Source organism: Phalacrocorax carbo, chromosome 1, assembly GCF_963921805.1.
Source record: "Phalacrocorax carbo chromosome 1, bPhaCar2.1, whole genome shotgun sequence".
In the NCBI taxonomy this organism is placed as follows: domain Eukaryota; kingdom Metazoa; phylum Chordata; class Aves; order Suliformes; family Phalacrocoracidae; genus Phalacrocorax; species Phalacrocorax carbo.
The window spans coordinates 157224002-157245918 of record NC_087513.1 but is presented as its reverse complement, the minus strand read 5'-3'; positions in this window follow the sequence as shown (position 1 = coordinate 157245918).

Genomic DNA, 21917 nt, shown 5'->3' with positions numbered 1-21917 from the left:
AGAGAGAAGTATTTCCTGGATGACTTTAGACTACACTGGAATAACGCCTATTTTGTCATGCTGTCTTTAATAAAAATAATTATAAAAATATGAATACAGAGAATCTTGAATTTTCCAGACCTATGATGTAGACTAACAAAAAAAAGTCACCTTAATTTTACATATACGATGCAAATTTGAACAGAACTCAGAAGGGCTTAATTCAATCTTGTTCTAACTCTCTTGATTTAATTAGCATTAGACCATGCATTAATTTGTCTAAATATTGTTTACATCTATATTGTAAACTAAAGAGTTGTAATATATCTGCATATCATCTGGAACATATGAAGAAATAACAGGACATTAGAAAATTTGTGGTTCAAATGCTTTGAAATTCCTAATTAATAATATACAAAGTCAAAGTAAGCATTCAATTCATGCTTAAGAAAACAAAATTATGGAAACAACATCTGTTATTGTGCACGCTTTTATTCACAAGCATCATGTTTTTAGTACCATTCTCATCTAATAAAAATAGAATTTTTTTATACACTGTATAAACTGCAGGTTCATCTGTTAATAATGACCTCACTTTTGCTGCAAGCACGTAGTTAGAGCAATAGTATGAATAGATTTTCAGTGTTCTGGACAGTCATGCTGGAAATTATGAATTGGAACACAATGGTGTAATTTTTTAAAAATGTTTATTTCTCCAGAAGTTGAGGTACCTCACAGGGTGCCGTTAAGAAGTCAGATCCTATCAGGAGTTAAGCACATGATGGTTGTTGAGGAATTATAGAGCAGCACCAATGATTGGAGTACTGCAGTGCATTAACTGTTAAACAAGTGATAAATGTTCATCTGCTCCATCTGTTTCCCCAAATGTTCACGTGTAGGCATTGGGATCCTCATCTTGGTTATGTTTCCTGGGTGCTAAAATAATACAAACAAATTTTACAAAGAAAAAACAAAAGCTGGTAAAATACTGGACCTTAACAGTTAATCCTTGTTCACTGCATATATTCTTGAAATGCCCATTATCTTCAGACCTCTGCTGACAAAAATGGAGGTTATCTTGGCTCCAGCTACCCCAAATATTTGTCCTACTTTTTTCACAGAGGCTCCTACCCACCTCACGATATTTAAAGTAATCACTGAACACTGAACAGTTCAGTGTTTTCAACCTGTTAGTGGTGTAAGTTTCTATCCTGAAATGTAAACTAGCTCTCAGCAATATCTGTTTAATTGTTTCTCTAGCAGTGGAAACATGAACCTCTTGGATGTGGAAACCTCCTCTGGGTACGGCATGCAAAGGAAAGGGTAATAATTGTCACCTCTGTCAATCAAAGTCTTTATTTTGTAACATGTTAGCTACAGTACTATGGGAAGGTGAACTTCTCTGATCACTCCATGTGGATTAAGACAAAATCCTGTTTGCCCCATCTATTCAAATAAAGGATTTTTCCAAATATGCTGCCCGTTACTTAGTTCAAATGATTCTTCCTTGTTTTGGTTTCATTGTAAGATTTAAAAAAACTTAAAACCTTTCTCATCAAATCCGAGCTTTCCTCCAGGCAATCCTTGTCTATCACTAATCCCAATTAGTGCTGCTTGTTTACATAATGACAAGCTAGAAGTTTAAAATAAGCTGTTTTATAATTCCTGCTCCAGAGTAAGAATAACAAAGCTAAAACAATCAGTCTGTTTCATCCCAGGTCCAGGCAGAGACAAATTGCTTCCTTTTGAAATCTGTAATGTCAGGTGGGAGGTCGAGTACAGTTCTCTCCTTTTTGAATGTTTTTGCAGTGGAGTGTCTCACAGACTCTAGGATGCCTTCGTGACTCTTCCTCATACAGCAAGACTCTGTAAAGGATTTAGGAAGTGAATGTAGGACTTAGACCTGAAGTGTATAAAGCAAAAAGTCTTATTCAATGTCTTTGTTACGGTCTCTTAAGTACCCGCATTCCTAAACTTCACTAGTCTGAGAACCTGACCACCTCTGTTTAGTCTGAGCCTGGAGAAAATTTTAAAAATTGACTTCCTTTGCCTAAGCCACCATGGCTACATCTAGATGGGATCTGAGAGTACTTCTAAGACTCCGGTGCCACAGGTGAGATGGAGTGAATAACTCACTGTGGATCTGGATTCTAAGGTTTATTTAAGAACTAGTGGTGAGGTGAGAGTTTTATGCTCCTTGATTATCTGAGGCACCCACTCTCTTGCTGCCCCCAGTGCTATGGTCACTAGATCTCACCATCCCTTCCTCACAGGGAGGTCGCTGCTGGCCTGGGACAGTTGGTCAGAAGATTGGGTTGGTCCCTACTGTGCTGCTGCACATCATGACCCAGCTTGGCTGTTAAGGGCCAAAGTCATTGGGTATCCCCCTGCATTCATCTCCATGCAGCTCTGGTCTCTGGGACACTGGTAGGACGCTTCCTTCAGTCAATATTTTCACCTTCTTTTCAGCCCCCAAAGTCCCGTTTTCCCAACATAAATAGTCTATATGGGGAAGCACAATGCATGGTCAGTCTCCTAATTGTTGATTTTGGTTCATGTCTCTTTATTAACTGGAGGATTAAGGATGTGCCACTTTTGTTTAGTCCAGATATTGTCAAAGTTTATAGGCAACTGGTTGCAACTAGAAAGTAGCAGATTTCTGTGTGAGAGCTCAGAAGTTCACCTTGGGACATCCACCATCACACATGACCCTGTTACCTGCCACCTGCCTGCATTCACAATTAGAACTACTTTTTCTCTACCCTGCACACTCTCAAACTCTGCCCTTGGGTGGTACGTATCATGAAAGTAGCATCACCAGCACTTAAGTCCCAAGAGAACTGAGCTTTCAGGAGCAATCCAGGACTCCAGTCACTTATCCTAGGTGACCCTTACCCCATGTGGCTCACTTTGGACAGCTCCTGAGGTATCTTAAATGCCCTGTGAAATCCAAGCTCCTAATGATCTTGTAGCATATCCCAAGGACAACCAGCAAAACTCCCACCACTTCTTGGTTACTGCTTGTTTCCTGTTTTTCCCCACATTCAAATACTCACCTTTTATTGGTTTCTGCTACAGACAGCTTCTCAGTTAAAGTATTATAGGTTGAGCTTGAGACTTCTGTTGAATTTTTAGCAGTAGTACAGACTTCCAGTGGGGCTCCCACTGTCCCTCTGCAACTCAGTTCCTCATTTGCCAAACCTGTGTAATACTCTTTTCTCTTAAAGGAATACAGTATGCACGAAGGATGAAATTATAAAAGACGAAAAACATGAGCATACTTTGGGGTTTCTTTTTGCTACTGCTTTATTGCAGCATTCTGAAATAATATTTAGTGTATTTTATTGTTATCCTTTTACACAGAGTAATTGAAAACAACGTTACCGAGTAAACATGTTTAGAAGCGCATGCTTTCTTCAGGGAGGGCTTATAAAGCAGCTTGTTTTGCTCAGATCCTCTCTTCCAGCTCCCCTGTTATCTTTGTATCTTCACTGTGCTCCAAATACCATCTGTCATTGCTTATGTGCTTCATCACTGAAATGTAAACTGAAATTCCTCCACACTGGCACAACAAGTGTACGCTGAAGAAATATCTTCCTCTATTGGTGAGAAACAAAACCAGAACCCCATTACTATAGCAGCAATGGGATGTAAAATATTCACAGTGACCTTTGAGGTCCTAGAAGTTCTTTCCCAAGCTTAGTAACGCAGTAAATACAGCACTCATTTTTTTTTGCTTAGGCTAATTCACTGTTACAGCCTCCACAGACTGGGTGGAATTATTCTTAGCAGGGGAAATTCAGTGTAATGAACACATTAACTCTGTTTTTCCTGAAGGTTAAATACAGTTTCTCTCATGACCAGGCAACATGCTTTATTTGTAGAAAGTTTCTGCACTCTCATGCTGCTGAGAACTTCCTCCATGCAGCAGACCAGAGGGCCAAGCAGCTTTTCTCTTCTGGGCTCCAGGCACTTTACTCTAAACCTTCCAGATTCACGAAGCGCAAAATGTACAAAGTGCAGTTTGATATTGAGCTGACTCTAAATGGAAGATTTCAGTTAGTTCAGCAAACTTTTTGATTACTGTTAAGTGGTTTGGATTTGATTAAAAATGCCTGGAAGAAATCTTCCCATGCTTGGGATATGGCAACTTTGAAACCATCTGTGTCGTGAATCGGCACTGTGTAAGTGCAACCGGGACCTGAAGATAGTTTTGTGCTGCTGAAAGACCATCATTTCTCTGACCAGTTGAGCCACCTAGAATGGGGAAGGTGGTCCAGGACTGGGCTGGGTTACTTCTGTTGTCCCTCAGGTGCTGGAATTTGCTGGTGTCTAACTGGCCCGGCATGTCTCAAAGGAGGCTGCTTAGGTGTTGGTGGTGTACAGAACTTAAAATGAGGCTTACAAATTGAGCATAAGAAATTGTTAAGTACTGAAAATTAAATACATGTAGGAAAGTGAGGGTTTCTTTTCTCCTGTCCTCTTTTTGGGTTATTGTTTATGATCTTTAAGCTTTTCTCTGTATTTTTATGAGATAAGACTCTAACTTTTTAATTGTAGCTGAAATGTTCTGGTATTCTAAAGCTCTGGTTATAAAAACTTGAATAAAACAGCAAGTAAAGTGAAAAACAACAATGGTGAAATATTTAACCAGTAAAACTCTGGGATCCTCTAATTTATGGATCTACTGGGTTTTGTTCTGATAAAGAATATGGGACGTGTATAAATTGATGTGAATGGAGATGTGATACCCGCAGTTGCCTTTTTGTTTATTCTTCTGTAGAAATGTTTTAACCCAGTTTAACTGAAAGCTTCCTAAAACATTTGTTATTGGATAAGCTGCATTTAGTGGACTGGATTTGGGATAGTACCATCCCACACCTAAGGAACGTTACACTGATAAAATAATGCCAAGTCTTCTATTTTATTTCCTATATCTTAATGTGAAATCAGCACTATAATTAGATAATTTGAAAATTTAATAGAACTTTCGTCCTTGAATTAATACAGAGAGATCACAATGACGGCTCTGACCCAGGAGATGAAATAGAGAAAGGATGGTGTAAACTGCATGGAGTCACCATATAATAGCAATTTTCAGTGTTCTTGTAATAGGTACTGTCTAATAATTACATATTGCCTAGGGAGAATTCATCAGCTTGGTGTAACAAATAATAAAACACATTATCATGATAAGTGCATGAATTAAGTTAGAATCTCGAAAAGTACAGAAGTTCAGTAATTCTTCTAGGAAATTCAATCTGCATTAGTAATTTCACCAAAATGAGGGCATGCATTAGGTCCCTTATTGCAAAATAATGGAATTGTCTTTAATAAAAAATAGAGGTTTGATTGTAGAGCGAGATGGTAGACTTTCATTGTTTTGGCTGTAATAAAGACAGATGCATGCCATTATGTATTTAAAATGAACATTTTTACTCGCCAAAGCAATACACATTATATACGATATACATCGCTGCAGACTGATAGATTGCTGGGAAGACAGAAAGAATATCAGTTTGCATTAACACTATAGCAGTACTTCAAATGGCCACTACCAGTGTAAACAAGATACTAATGGTGGCTCTTGATTTACTATATTTAAGCTAAAAGGATCCATTTCTTCTTTTACATACACTAGCACAATTTCCACTAAAGTCAATGGGTTAAACTGCTCTTAAACACTGTTGCCCAACCCCATCTATTTCAGTGTAGTAACAGCAGAATTTAGCCAGCTGGCTTGCTTGATGCAGTGACTTTCTTGCCATTTGCAGGCCAGATGGGCTGACATGTCCATTAGACCTATGGCCGTTACAGTAGTACAGAGCTCCATAATTCTTTTGATCAATTAAGAAACAAAAGTGCTCCTAAAATTTAATTTGTTCTATCTTTATAGGGTTTTTTTCCAGTATAATGAATCCTGAGTAGTGTAATTATCTTTAGAAGAGGCACTAAATAAAGATACCAATTTAAAATATTGAACAAAGTATAAATTTGTGGGCAAAATGTAGCTTGGGTAAAGAATTATTCTATCCATCTCCCTTGGTATCTTATGAAAATGCTACTTGACCCTTAGGAGTGTACATCATAATGTTCTCCAGATTTCTTATCTATTAAAAAAAGACATTACCATTACAGAACATTAAATGGAAGAGTCTTACATTACAAAAAGTTAAAAAACCTGCCATATGAATGGAAATAAGTGTGCATATATATCCAGTCAACAATTACTACCGACAGTTGGCTAGAATAGGCCTTTACCAGAATAGGCCTTGGTAAAAAATTGACGTTATAAAGATTATAAAAATGTAAGGTTGGTATTTCCCTTCTAATCAAACTTTACAGATGTCTTTACCACTTTAAGAAAATTCTGTTTTTAACATGTGGTAGTTCTTGATCAGTACATATTGTTTTGAAGCGTGAAATAAGTAGTTAAAGGGAAGAAAGGTTGCTCTGTGGTTGCTGTACAGACTTCTGAATTACTCTTCCAGGATTCCAGTTCTGGTTATGCTACCAATTTCCCATAGCATCTAGAGAAGTCCTGAATTGATAGCCATACTCGTAAGCAGCTCATGTAGGTCTTTATTTGGAAAGAAATCAGATGTCTCGGGGTGAATGTAGGTGACGCTGAATTTTTCAAAAGTACCTCAGCCCCTAGCTTCATCCTTAGGTGCCTAAATATCTCTAAAATGTAGTTCTGAGAAATCAAGTCCCATTAAATTTAAATGATACACAGGCTATATGTGCACTGGTAGTGCTTTCCGGACATGGAAATATCAATATTGTAATGCAGATAAGTGCTTCCAAGAGGAAATTCAGTAGGAACTGTAAATTGATGCATATTAAGTCAGCACCAGTACACTAAATGACCTTCTGAGTGGAACAAGTTAAATTGGTCAAATTCCAGATATACTGGTCAAACAGCATTAACGCGAGGAACTCTGCTGACATAGCATGTCAGTCAAACGTAATAATTCCCTGAATTAGCTTAACTATATCAATAGAAACCCATGCAGAGGACATGCCCTTAGTTCCTGAAGGACTTGTGAAGTGAGACTTAAACTCTGAAGCCATGTAGGCACCTTTGGAAGGGTGCATTTTTGTTCCTAAACACTCCCTTGCAAATACTCTCTGTCCAAAATTATGAAAGAGTTTTCAGAAAAGGTCCTTTCTAGACCTAAGAATTGTGCCTTATATATGCGACACAAAGAGTGGGGATGTTGTGGTCCAAATGCCTTTATAGCCCTAAGGCCAGGGCAACCTCTTGGGATAGGGGTTCAAGACCTCTCAGCTGAGCATGAAGTTGGAACACAAGCCTCCCATTTTAGCTCATTCATAAACCTTTGGGTGCAAGGTGGGCAGCATCCTATCAAGGCATGAAGGTGCGATTTCCTTAGTTTCTCTTGCTCTTCCTCTTTGAGGTCTCTGTTCATTAAAAATCCTTGAGGAGCTGAAATTTGCAGTGCATACAGCATATGGCTATCAGATTTGTCTTAGAAATATTGCCACAATTTGATAATGAGGGATCCACAGAGACCAAGAGAGATAATTAACTTTGGTGCGTGACTGTCTGTTTCAACTAGATATTATTTCACCAGTTTACGTGAAAGTCTTAAAGGACAGAAAGATTTTTTTAAGAAAAATCAAACCTATAAAATGAACAGGAAGGTCCTGGTGTCCTGCCAAGGTGCGACTGCATGAAACCTTGCTTGTAGGGTGCTTTGAAATCTTTAAAGAAAAGTGCAATGAAACTGCAGGTTGTTGGTATGAAACATACATAGACTTCCCCCCTCAAATTTTCCTTCTGCGTTGTCCATGACAATCACCTAGTTTCATGTTTGGCTTCCATCCTCAGTTGTTTCTAATACAATTGCCTGTTGGCAAAACTACTTTGCACACTGGAACAACAATCTTTGTCCAGACAGTTACCAAGTACTAAACCTCCTCAGAGGTTTTAAAATATTTTTAGATCTGTGGTAATCCTAAAAACTTTAGGTCTTTATGGGAATATTATTCAGCCTTCTTGTAATTGACTTTGACCTTCTGCCTCATTTTTTCTGCATGTTCTACAAGCTTATGCATATGCCTGGGTTTATTTGGATTGACAGTTTCTGAGACAGAAAAGAAAGATCCTCTATTCTCTGCTTCTAGCAGCTGAGAGGAGGTACTGGGGTGGTAGTAATGTTGTATTCCAATTACCTAAACACAATTTACAATATTTACACAGCCTAATTTTTAAAGCAGCCCATTATCTTTATGTGCTTCTAAGTGAACTAAATGCAATCCCTTTTCCTTCCTGTTCTTTATACTAGACCTCATTCAGTCCTGAAGCATTGATGGGAAAAATGCGTAATTTTAATCAGAAGTATTTTAAGAACTTTGGGAGCTTGTTTCTCTGTGCTCCACTGCTGCATGCAGGTACTTATTCTAACCCCTACTGAGTGCTTAGAAGTCATCTTTATGTTAAGATATTCCTGTACCCAGCTGCTGCTCTGTCTCCTGACATTACTATACTGCCCTTAACCTTCTTTTTGCAAGCTTTGCTGTCGAGGCCCTTGTGTGCAGTCTGCTCAGGATCCTGAGCTCAGCTTTGCACTGCAAGTACGGCCACCCGAGAGCTGTCTGGGAGCTCTGTCTGCACTGACTGCTGCCAAAACCCCCACATCAGTCTTGACTTTAAGCATGGCCTGTTCCCTTTAGCTGGGCATTTCAGCTCGGAAAAATCTGACTGCACGTTTCCTATAAATGATGGAGAACAGCACATGCTTTACCCAATTTATTTTACAGTTTCACCTTCCTCTCAGTCTCTTGTTGCTGAGTTGCAGGTAAGTAAGATGATCGCAATTACTGAAAGCCCTGTGGTTTATGCAGTGTTAGATTTTTCTATAATGAGCCGTCATTATGATTTGGGAGAAGCTTGTTTTGCTTGAATGGTTTATCAGAGGTTTGGTGTCTGTTAATTGTTTCTTGTTGTTGGATTTTTTTTCTCCTTTCTTAATTTTTATTCTTTGACTGTTCTGTTTGGATTCCAAGACAATAATTTTTTTTGTTTATCTAATACTTTAATTAACTACTCTACAGTCTTATTCAAGCATATCACTGTTGGTATTAAATAATAGAAACAAATTGCCAGCTGCAGGACAAAAGTCAGTGACATGTTTTGAAGGAAGCTATGTAGTGTTACTGATGCAAATTTGTACTGTTTCACTGCAAATATACTGCAGTGTTTTGACACTGGGAGGAAGAATTCTCTCCAGTAGAGATGGTGCAGTTGTGAGATGAAGATACCCCGTGAAAAAGGCATCTTGCGCGTGCAGCACTCGTCGTGTTTCTGTTTGTTGTGTGGGGTGTTAGAATACAGCCCTGCAGATGTCAGACGATGCACCTCTTGCTCTCCTGGGAAGGAATGATCATCATTCTTAGACTGAACTTTGTAAATCAATTGCCTTTCCATTGTACCACCCAGGGATTTGCTGGGCATGTTGTGGTCACAGGCTTCCACCAGTCCATAAGTGCAGCTCTGGGATGGTGCTCCTTCATCATTGGACATGTGTATTCGCCTCCACAAAGCTGGATCTCCTTCAGATACTGCTGAGTTCAGTGGCTGTACATCTGGTTGTCTGTGGCCAGAATGGTTTAATAAATCACTACGAAGTTGTTTGTAAGTGCAGTTTAATTTTAATAGCAGGAATAATGCAAAACCAATAGGATAGTCTGTAGACCTGTGCTGCAAACTGGGACACTGAAGAGACACAGGTTGTAAACAGATGTTTTGGAATCGTTATTTGACACTCCAGTCAGCTGCCAGCATCTTGCCTGGCGGAGGGAAACCAACAGCTCTTTGTGCAGTTGGTTCCCAGGTTTCTTGGTTCTTCTAATGACCTGTTAGGGGAGCTCCGTGGGACATGCAGGGACTCTTCGAAAACAAAAGCTCTTTCCCCTTCCCTCTGGCATTTGCTGGTTGATATCTGTCTGTAGTCTTTGTTTTGCTTCCCTGTTTTGTTTCCCAAGATCTATGTAGCATCCTATGGTCATACAGTATGCAACCGATTTAAGAAGGCAAAACAAACTTGCTGTAACTGACTACTGGAAAATGCCACCTCCATAAATGCCAGCCTGGATCCCTAATTCTGTCCTTGCCCTGATTTGTGTGGTCCCTACTAAATCATTCGAGCCAGAATGATGAAAACATTTACTTGCCTGCAGATGCACATTACTGCTTTGTGGGTTAAGAACCTTGATAGTTTCTGTACGTTATTAATTTGAATTTGGTGACTAGCTTTCACTTGTATGCTAGTGACCTAAATATATTTGAATTACTAGTTAATTTACCATGATTTCATATTTTCTTCTAAGCTGGCCACCTAATGCCCTGTGGACTCGCAATTGTGAAGGCGAAGTAGCTGGTGAGCGTGCAGTGTTTTGCAAATGTGTGGAGATACATGCATATTTTAAAATAACTTAATACTCCTCCATGACTTATTTTGCTTGTTGTCTCACATTGCACAGCATGCTAACAAGAAAAATGTCTTGTATTACACAGGTATTGTGTGGTTTAATGTATCTAGAGGCGCTCTAGCCGTAGTTAGGGGACTGAGGTATATGATATGACTGATCTAAGCAATCCATAGGAACGTCTGTTACTTCACCTTGCTGCGTGCTTTTATTTTCCTAACAGACCAAAATATTTCTAAAATAGACAAGATTTCTTAAAATAACAGGCAGGACTCATTGGATTTTACCCATTTTAATACGGTAGTCTTTACTTGAATAATTCAGTGTGACATGTACCTTCCAGATACGCAACTTGAATTCCAAATCTAGTTCATATGTGCATGATAATTCTCAGTAAGTCACTGAAGGTTTTGCATTTTTAAAACATAACCTTCTAGTAGTGAAGTGGAGGGAAAAAAAAGCATTCTTGATGCACCCAGAAAAAGAAACAGAGGATTCAAGTTCTGGATAAGGTCCAAATGTTTATAGTTATATATTAGAATTGAATCTGTATTTATATTTGTTATGTTTTCCTTCACTTTTAGCCAGTTAAATTGGATAACAGGAGTGTCAAAGATGCATAGTGTGTGGTGATTGGACTTTTTTCTGCATTCACCAAAGAAACCTGCTCCAGTGAAAACCTGAGGCACAAAATTGATATAAATTGCTATTCCTTTCTAGCATGCGTAAATAAATATAACTTTTAAGTATGTAACAGGAATGCATGGGGCACATGGGAGCAGAGGCCCTGCAGAAGTAGGTGTGGGTTGAGAAGTTTCTCTGCAGTATTCTGAGGCTGCAAGGACACTCAGCCTTCCTCTCTGCCACCTTGTCACTCCATCCCTGGGCACACAGACCAGCGTTGTGCGGCATACTGGGAGGGAGTCACAGGCAAGGAGAGAGGCGTTGAAAGGAGGCAGATGATACAGTGCTTTCTGCAGCAAGATGTGCCTTGTTGTCAGTGTGTGCCAGGCTACAGTGTGCCTGGGCTTCCCTGAAGTGGCTTTGTTTGCTGCCTTTAGACTTTGTCCAAGTGCAATTTGAGGATAAGGGTGGTTACTCGGGATTCCCAAGCGCCTGGCAACACGGCAGGAGCTACCGTTGGGTGTTTGGAGCGTGTGCATGCACGAGCGTAACAGCTGGAGTGCGCTGGGTCTGACACGCACCAGCTGCACGATGCTTGCTGTGCGCAGCCTGTGTGGCGAGTGGGAGCCTGGGCACGGTGTGTTACCCTGAGCAGTGCGGCTGTAGTGCCGGAGGTCTTCACTGTCCCTTCTGGTTCAGGAAATCCAGATGAGTGGGGTTTCTTAGACCGGTGTGCATGTGTAACTGCCTGGTTAAATCTGAACAAACTTCGATTATGGATGAGGAAAAAAGCTTCTTCTGAATCATATATTAAATCAGACCATGAGTTCCTCAAACAGGGCTTTTGAAGAAAAACTTAACATTATAGCAGAATAAAACAATCTCTGTCTTAGAATGTAAACGGCTTAACAGTTGAGCTCTGTAGCTAAATTGCATTTTCTGCGATATCGAGCCATTGCTACAAGGAATAATGCAGGAAGAATATAATAGCAAATCATACTGATGCTGTAAGCAGCACAGAGTACAAGAATGAAAAAGCACAACGTTATTGTTTCTTACCACTTCTCTTAATCTCTCATGAAGTTCGTTTGCATGACCTTTAGCCACTTTTACTCGATGATATATGGTGTAGTATTCCTGGGAAGCAAGTAAGTCAGTTAATCTTTCTGTCAGAGGAGTACTCTTGCAATTCACACAGTAGCTGGAATTAGAAACTGGTGAAGCTACAGATGAGATGTCATGTTCTGCAGTGAGGAAGCTTATTAATTTTACCCATGCTGGTGCTCCAGAATTGACCATCTGGTTCTGTAAACAACAAAATTAATTTATGTGTTGACCAACTAGCAGCAGTTTCCATTGTGCTAAACACCTGTTATCACTTAAAGCCATTTTACTGAATATGATGCATTAGCTGTATATTATTGGTGCTAAGGATGCATACAAAAATTTGTCATCCACTTACATGGTTCAGATGTTGCTTAAACAATCTACTGAATTTGCTGAAGAGCTGATGCAAAAAAGAATTTTCTTTAAGAGGATCACCAGAGAACATTCTTAATGACCTTAAAACATTTCTGATTACTGCATTCAAAATACACTCTCCTGTCTGTGTAGTATGGGATGTGTGTGAAAATGATTAAATATTGTATTCCAGTAGCTCTTCCTGTTTATTTCAGGTTTTGTCCAATAATTAAGAAGAAATATGCGTAGATATTATCATATTCTTATTACTGGCATGTGAAAAAAATCCAGGGAAAACTGGTAGAATTTGCCAACAAATGTCACCAAACAAATCTTTCAATAGTCTCTCATTTGGAGAGCAAACAAGGTTTTATTCTTTCAATAAATGGTTTGTTGTCGCAATGATATTTTGATTCCTAAAAGTCTATGGCTTTAGAATATTGTTGTACAGCATTCCGTGAAGGAAAAAAAGCCTTCAGATGACAAGAAAAATTCTTTCAGGTGACAGGAAACTTGATTTATGCTTTATTATCTGTTTTGTAGACTGAACCAAAGACTAGAAAGCTTCCTGGGAAATTAACACTTATGATGGACTGAAATTTCGGGAAGGTGGGATGGCCTGTGTACTGCCGCTGGCTATTTTGCTCTTAGCCAGCTGCATAGCCACAAATAAAATCTTTTGTGTAGCACAATGGACTTCATCTCCTAATTTGTCCCAAACTGGGTAATCAGCAAGCCTCTTGTCTGAGGTCTAGACAGGAATTCAATATAAAAATGAGAGACAGGAAAATTATCAGTTCAGAGAAGAGGCATATGTTTGTTTTCCAGTTTTTTTTTTTCCAGTTTCTTTTTTTTTTAATCTTGCTGTATCTTTTACTGGCAATTTGCTTTTCACATTTACTTTAAAAAGCAACACAGTTTTTCTTTCACTTCAGTGCTTTCAGTCTCACTTCAATGTACGTGAAAATTTTGCTATGAACATTCAGGTTCAAGACAATGTTAGTTTGGTAGGGTTTCATGTGCCTTGTAGTCCTGGCTGGATGTGTATAAGAGTTAGATGTGTATAACAAAAGCACATAGTTAATGGAACTAAAAGTTTTCATCCCACCAGTCATCTTTAGAATAATCTAGAATTTTCCAGATTAAAAACTGCTGCTCTACAAATGTTAACATATGGGCTTTTCTATTGAGCTCTGCCCTTACATGTATTAAATGTTCTTAAAAGGGCTTAGTGCGTAGTAAAACAAACTAACACTCTGTGGGTCAGTTGCTGCATATGAAAAATTCCTTTGAAGTTTATTATTTCATCCAGGAAAAAAGTTCAGGTGACCTGTCCAAAGGCAATGTGGAGTTTAGAAATTATTGTTCAGCAAGGAGGCATTCTTCTTCAAGTGACTGTCCATGAGGATCCTAAGTCCATTTCAAATACAGCAAGGGGGAATATAAATAGAAAACAGAAATAGCAAAGACGGAAGTCAAGCATGAACAAAGAGAGGCAAATAAAACTTTACAATTAGTGAAATACTTAACTGCTCAGCTCCCTGTTGGGTATGACAGAATGACAAGAGAAAGCAGAGGGCCCTGAATTTTAAATTCGCTCATGTGTGATGCTTCTGTCTCTCTAGACATTCACAAAACCCTGTTTAAAGCTTGTAATATTAAACAAAGTTTAATGTTGACCAATTCAGATTGGTACACCTTTTAGAGTTTGAGATATTAAAACATGATAATGACTACTGTCTACTGATCACAGAAAAACTTGGGTTGGAAGAGGCATCTGGATGTTAGCTGGTTCAGCCTTAGTGCTGCTGACATGAACTTCTGTTGACATGGCATGACCTCATGTAGAACAGTGAAAACATATTAGAGAGAAATAAAATACAAATGAATTTCAGAAGCTAAGACACACACAATTTTAAAAACCAAATGAATCAGAAATTGCATTTTTCTGCAAGCTTAACATTTCTTTTTATTCCAAAGCAAAATACAAACATGTTTTAAAATGTCCTATTGTAAAGAAAATTATTTTATTTTCAGTTAGTTGTAAGGTATTCTCCTGTTAAAAGGACAAAACTGTTCAGAAGCAAACCCTGAATTCTTTTGGGTGAAGAACCTGGCAATTATTCTTGTAAATATTGTAAAAAAACAGCAGTGGGGGAAATACAATATATACACGGTTATAATTTCTCATTCACCCTAATCAGTAGAGAAGATGTGGCATCTCTGAGGTATGATCTAGGCAGTAGGTTATTGTATTCCCCATATGAAGATGCACCTCTCTGCTGACTTTAGAAGTAGACATAGTGACTCAGCAGTAGACCCCTACATGTTTACTAAAAAGGATCTGAAAGGAACTGTACCCTAAAAGTGCTTTTTCCTTTCTTATGAGATGACCAGCTCAGATAAAAATGTCTACATCTGGCTGAAAAAACTCATTGCAGAAATGAAGCAGGATAGACAAACAACTGAGGGATAAAAGCTAGTTATTTACAGTAATGGCAATTTTTTGAAGTACGTTAACTGATGACATTGTATTGCCAACCGGCTTGGCCACAAAATCTGGTCTTTTGTATATCAAAACCTGTGCATACAAAGAGAAGAACCCGCAAGATGTCTTGAAGAAGGAGATTACATAAAGTGAAGTGACAGTTCTTCTTCCACATTATTTTGCAACTAAATTAATGAAGAAAAAAAATAATTGCACCGTGGTATACATTTGTCATAACTGTTCCTCAAGGACAAAATGTCTATATAGACAAATGAAAAAAAAAAGGTGTAGGCAAGTTGTGTCTCTGGAGGTTTAAATATTTTTTGTTAAAAACCCCCTAACTGTTTTGGGTTTTTTGGTTGTTGTTTTTGTTTGTTTGTTTGTTCATTTGTTTGTTTGGTTTGGTTTAAAGTAAACATCAGTGACACTTGTTTCTTTTTTGGAGGCATTGCACATTTAAATAGCCACATTCGCTCTTCTTTAAGTGGACCAGAGTAAGTGAAACTATCATCTGTTTCTCCTGGCACTTTGGATTAATTTGAGAGTAAGACATCTGCCCTAGGGGAGAGAGGCATTGTGTCTGCACAGAGTCGAACAAATGTTTTTTAATTAATAATTTATTCAGCTCATGTATTTTATTTTTTGTCTGTGTGTAACAGAACACCCCTGGGAAGATCACTGAGAGCAGAGGCTGAACTTGGGACCTTGAATCTGAAACCCTGAATGTCTACTGCCAAAAGCCTCATCTTTGTCTAACAAAGCTACGTTGGCATCATGATGGGGTCCCTCCACTCTAGGGAGGGTTGTTCCCCTGGATATCAGTCAATCACTGTTTAACTGGCTGACTGACACCCAGCCAAATTCAGTCTTTTATTAAGAAATTAATTAAATTTATTAAATTACACAGAACCCATTTAGGTGACCCAAATTAACATAATGCTAATAATATATGACGCTTAACTGAAGAAATACAAGTTGCAGTTTTTCCCTGCCAAGTTTCCAGTCCAATTTCTTGCTAGGGTTACTGGGTAGGTGAGAGAGACTGGGAGCAGTTGTTTCCAGCCTCTGTCCCTCTCGAGGCAGCTCGTGTCCATGTCGTGGGAGCCCAAACTCCACTGCAGTTAGCCCAAAACAGGACAATTTTGAGTAATGATCAGTTTTGAGGGAAGGGATTTTCCCTTCTCTCCTGTGACCTACCAATGCTTGAAGTTCCCTTGCTTGGATGTTGCTGGGACTTTTAAGAAATTCTTATTAACATACCTAGAAAGCAAGAGGAACCATGCCTAGCAGGACTAGCTCAGCCTCCTGCCCGTGACAGAGGAGGGCAGCAAATACCTGGGGAGAGGGCATGAGGGCAGGGATAACCATGAAGTGGTGCTTCTCACCCCAATAGAAACTTGGAGGCTTGGCAGTTCCCAGCCCAGGCACTGCCAACCGGCTGTAGCCGTTCAGACTGATCAAAGTTCAATCAAAAGTTAATTATGGCTTTTGGCTCCTTTTGCTGACATCAGCAAGCAGCAGAGATTTCTGTGAAGGTTGGTACGGCAGTTTTACATACTTGTATAATTATAGCATGACAGTGCTGCTTGTTTGCCAGGACCTGCATGAGCAAGGTCTTGCCACGACAGCAGAGCTAGCTGTGTATCTCATCTGCAGACGGAGAGGGACTTTCTTGAGCATCTTAGCTATAATGAATCATTGCCAGAATAATTTCAGAGGAGTATTCTTGTCCTGGAAGCATTTGCAAGCGTTATGTTATGAGCATTTATGGAGGGATGCAGAGGATTTTCCAGCCTAGCCTGACATATCGAGCGATGTTATTTGTTTCCTGCCACACTGGATGAGCAGTAACTCTGCTTCCAGTGGGACAGCCGGTGTTTATGAGCGTCATGGTTTCTGAGAACAGTCCCTCCAGTCACACTCATTTGTTTAAACTGTTCACAGAAGATAAACTCAAAAGGGCCACAAGTGCAGTTAGAAGTTTATTAATTTATGTTTTTTGTGCAGACTTTGTCTGCCTCCCTGACCGAACAAAGTATAACAGCCTCAGCAGCGCAGTGTACAAGAAGGTAATAAATGCCAGGGTCTTGCTACATCTATAAAAAGGCAGCCATCACCCCCTAGTACTGGTGCTGTGAGGTGTTAGGGGGTCCTGCTGTAAAACACTGGCCAGTAAAAACTGCTGGCAGTGCTCTGTATGGATCAACCAAATAGCAGCTGCCAGTCAGCTGAATTCAGCACAGTAAAAGGAGCTTCTTTCTCCCCTTCCTCCCTGGTGCACCATGGCAGGAGTACCTGTAATTTCATTCTTTGAATGAATTATTGGCTATATAAAGATCTAAAGCCAGATTAACTGTTTTATGGACAGTTACAAACAATTATAACATATCTGGTTGGATTTTTGTTCAGTGCAGGCTGCTTGACAACATGATCTTTGCCAACTTTTATGGGACGGATGGGATTTTTCAAAGGCAGTGAAGTGATTTAGGAGCACAGATGCTAGTGGGTCTGTTCATTTTATGCTTCCAGGTAACACAGGGCTAGTATCATGAATGCATTTAGGCACAATTTTTGCTTTCCCCCACTGAAGTCTTCTACGTGCCTGAGGTTTGGCTGCAGAGTGTGAACACAACCAAAAAAATCCTGGGAGGGTCTAAGAAACTGAGCACACAGGTTGTGGTGGGTACACAAAATCCTTTGCATGCCTCTGTATGAGAGACCTGATCTGCTACAACCCATGTAAGAGGGAGGGTATTACCCAGAAGAATTGCAGAGAGAAGAGTAAAAGGACCACCTTCACCTCCATGCTCTATGCCAGGGAAGTCAGAGACCTAAGTTTTAAACTCTCCAATGTTTAGACTGCAGTAGGGACTGGGAATACCTTTCCTTTCTGATGAGTTCCCACAGGTCTTTTTGATACTTTGCTAGGTGGGTCTGAGCCCATGAAGTTCTCATCTGGATCTATTTTTTTCCCCAAACTGGGAGGTATTGAGGACTTGGACTTTATTCTGCCCTGCTGGGGAGCTGCTGTTGTTACACATCCTGCCCTGTGCCTGTGAACTTCCCCTGTGCCCTGGAGGTGTCAAAGATTTTAGTTTGAGCATGACTTATCTGTGTTTAATTTTATGTATTTGCTCAGGTGCTACCTTTTGTATGTGTAAGGTTCAACAATGTCAGTTACTCTTATAACTTTATTTACAGCAAGCTAACATTATAGAAAAGCCATCTCTGGAACTGGCATCCTCTTCATGACCTGACCTGAGCAATTTTTCCTGAAGAATTTAGTGAAACAAACCATAAAGTGCTTCAGAAATTCTGGGAGTCCCTGAGGCAGAGGAATAGCTCTAGAAAATGCATTTAACTGAGAATGTACAAAATGGCTTAGATGGCTTAGTAGAAAATGTCCCAAGCTTCAGTTTTGTAAATGTGCTAGTTCAGAGGTGTGGTAATAAATATTAATTTTATTTTGACATTTGAAAGAGACATTTGAATGCTGTGTATGTGCAGTGCAGAATGATTAAAAATTATTGTGGTGTATGAAATTTATGTTTTAGCTAGCGTGATTACATCCCTCTAAAAATGTGCAAGGCTGTAATCTTTTAAAATTGTTTTTGCAGTAGAGAGATTAAAATTCAGTGAAGCACTTCATATATTTTTAAACAATCAAGTTAATTTGGAAGTGACTCAAATAACATTCATTCTATTTTAAACATAAGCCATAATGACCTGTGTTCAAATTCGTTGTTTCCAATAAAAATAACCACGTCCACAAAGATCTCATCAGAAGAAGTTTTCTTACACCATGAGCCACCATAGAGGTGACACCAGCTGGCTCAGGGTATAGCAGACATGGAGGAAAGACTAAATGTATTTCCACTCCAGATCAGCCCTTTATTTCAGAATACAGGATAGTTTTCCTTCCACCTTTGCCTTCTCCTGAAGTCCGCCCTGCCCTCAGTCTGAGTACCTGCCCTGGAATTTCCTTGGTGTGGCAGCAGAGTTGGAGAGTGGACGATTTGCTGCAGCCTGGGATTAGACAGCAGCCAAAAGCCTGTGTGGGCACAGCTCTGCTACATTTACTTTATGGATAAGGATCGTGCATCAGGGTTGCACTGCTGAGGGTCAAATTAAAATCAGAGTGTATCAAGAAAGAAGCTGGTGTGCTTCTGAATGGAATAAAAAAAATAAAAATGAAATGGATATTCAAATCTTTAGAAATGCATAAGCACAGCACAGCTCCTTCTTAATGATTGGTCTGAGCCTGTCTGTGCCCTCATACTCAGTGATCCCTCCCCTTTGTCAGTTCTGGATTTCTCTCCATTGAAGCTTATAAGGTGTTTATATCTCTTCTGGATAATGGTTTACCCTTGTGTTGGATGGACCACAATGAGAGATGCCAGTCTTGAAGCTGTATTGTTTTATCTTCTGCACACATACTTATTTCAGTGGCAACACGGGCATTACATATTTCTAACCCCCATGGACCTATCCAGTCCTTGTGTCCTCATCTGTCATGGAGCTTTAGTGTCTTACTATCTTGATTCATTGACTGGACTCCCTGGATGGAACCCCAGACTTGATTTACTACCAGCCTCATCCAGGATGCTCAGTGGAACCTGCACCATCGCTGCCCTGGCCCTGTGCAGGGGCTTCGGACGGTGCCCTGCATGGGGCCACAGCCCTGCCTGTGCAAAGTCCATCCTCTTGGATCCCAGCTCATTGCCCCAGATTCACTCCAGCTCCTCCCTGGTGGTGCAGGTGCAACATCTCTGTCTATGCCAGCAGAACAGAATAGATGCAGAGCTGCAGTTGTGCAGCAATAGTGAAACTAGTTGAACAAGAGACGGGTTACACTGAAGAACTTGAAATTGCATGTTGGTTAACGCTGCTGTATGCTGACTGATGGAACTTTGCCAGAAAAATGTCTGTAGAACAGGCCTTTCTGTAGAGCATATTTTGACAGACTTTATTACTTGCCTATTAGAAGTAACTAAAATTAGAGAAAAGATTAAAGATGCAAGGTAGAAACAATATCTGAAGAGTTCTTGACTGTATAATGTGGGTGAAAGCACTCTCCTTTGATACCTTAAAGGTGCTTGGTGTTGCCAAGCATCCTTACAAAAAGGAGGTGAATACCAGATGATGCTTTCAGACCATCTGCATTTGGTGAGATGCTTTTAACAGGCAGATTCTCCCCTTTTCTTCCATCTGACCTTAAGGGAAAAAATGCATTAAGGAAGGATAGTTCTGAGGATGTGAGTGTACCTTGCACTGCAAGACAAGGTTCCTTCTTCACTTGACTTTAAACTCCAGTAATCACCATTAACCCTTGAAGTAATACTTTAAAGAGAGTTACCAATCTCTGTTAAACTGAATTTATCTGTGTTACTTTCTTGAGTTAGATAAGGTAGTTTATGGCCATACTTTTTTTGTGAATTGTAGACAAACCTAGAATCATAAAACAACTCCCTGTGGAATTTGGAAGACGCCTGCAAATCATTGTTTTCCATTCCTGTTGGACAGAATAAGACTGTAAAGCTTATACAGAAAATACCACTTATTTGCTAAAACCAGAATATGAATGTGCCAGGAACAGGCAGTGTGTGACTGGTTGGTAAAGGGGCAAATAATATCCGTGTCAAGACCATGCACTTCTTGAAGAAATATCAGAAGCATCAAAGAAAGTGTAAATCAGTCACACTGTCCAAATCCAGGAGCAGTTGTAGGTACCTGCTACTGATCTGACTATATGGTGACTTGCCCCCTGCCACAGGACAGGGAGAACTGAAGCAAAGTGAGTGTAAAATTTTTTACTTCTCAAAAATATATGACATTCAGCACCCAGTTTTTACTTTGGAAAAGATTATAAAAATGAAAAAGCTGACAGACGAGTCAAACCCTTTCTGGAAAAAATACTGAAACAAAATTGCTACTAATATCATTGGCATACACCAAAAGTCTTGAATTTCAGTTTGCAGGTTGATTCTGAAGTGCCATATTTTGCTCCATAGTCATTACTGGTGTTGACAGAAAGTCCATTTTGGAGTGTGCTCATGTAAACTGCTTTACATACAAACTGGCAAAGTAATTAAGATTTTTTTTTTTGTGTGTGAAATAATACAGATGAAGAATTAAGGTCTACTTTTCAGTTTAAAGCTAGTTTTGAAGAGCTTCTGCTCCTCTTTTCTCTTAAGGAATATCAAGAAAGTGTTGCTGGGCACCGTAACTTCTTAAAATCACTTTTGATTACCACTCGTATAAACTGCATTAAACATGTAGCACGGGAACCCTTACCCACGTTCTGAAATGTGCACAATACTGTGTACATATAAGGTGTGACAAAAAGAAAGCAGTACAACAGGACCGCATGATAGCGCTGCCTTCTGAGATCAGAAATTGTTGTGACATAGCTCTAGTTCAAAATGGGTTATGCTCCTTTCCCCACTGACTTGTTTCTGAACTGCTCTGAAAATTCAGATCCTGACCCTCTGCACTGAGTGCCTTCGTTTGTCCTTCTTTTGGCAATGGGAAACCATAACAGGGTGACCACTCTGGAGAAACTGGCCAGGAGAACCTCTCTGCACTGGCATCCTGACAGAGGAAGAAAACCTGAATCAAATGAGGATACATCTGTTTTAATCTCATCTAATCATTGACCTCTCCACACAAAACTTTAAGAAGATTTTCTTCTATTCTGATGTTATTTGTGATGTGAACATATCCCCTGGATTTGGAAAATAAAACCAAAGTAACTGGATTTGGAAAATGAACTCATTTTCAATAGGTTGTTAGAGCAGGCACAATAGGACTTTCAGGCCTCTAGTGGCTTGAGCTGAACTTGAACTTATGTTCTTGAAATGAAAAGCTCTGCATGCCATTGCTTATTCCCTGAGCCATGCCACGCCGCTAA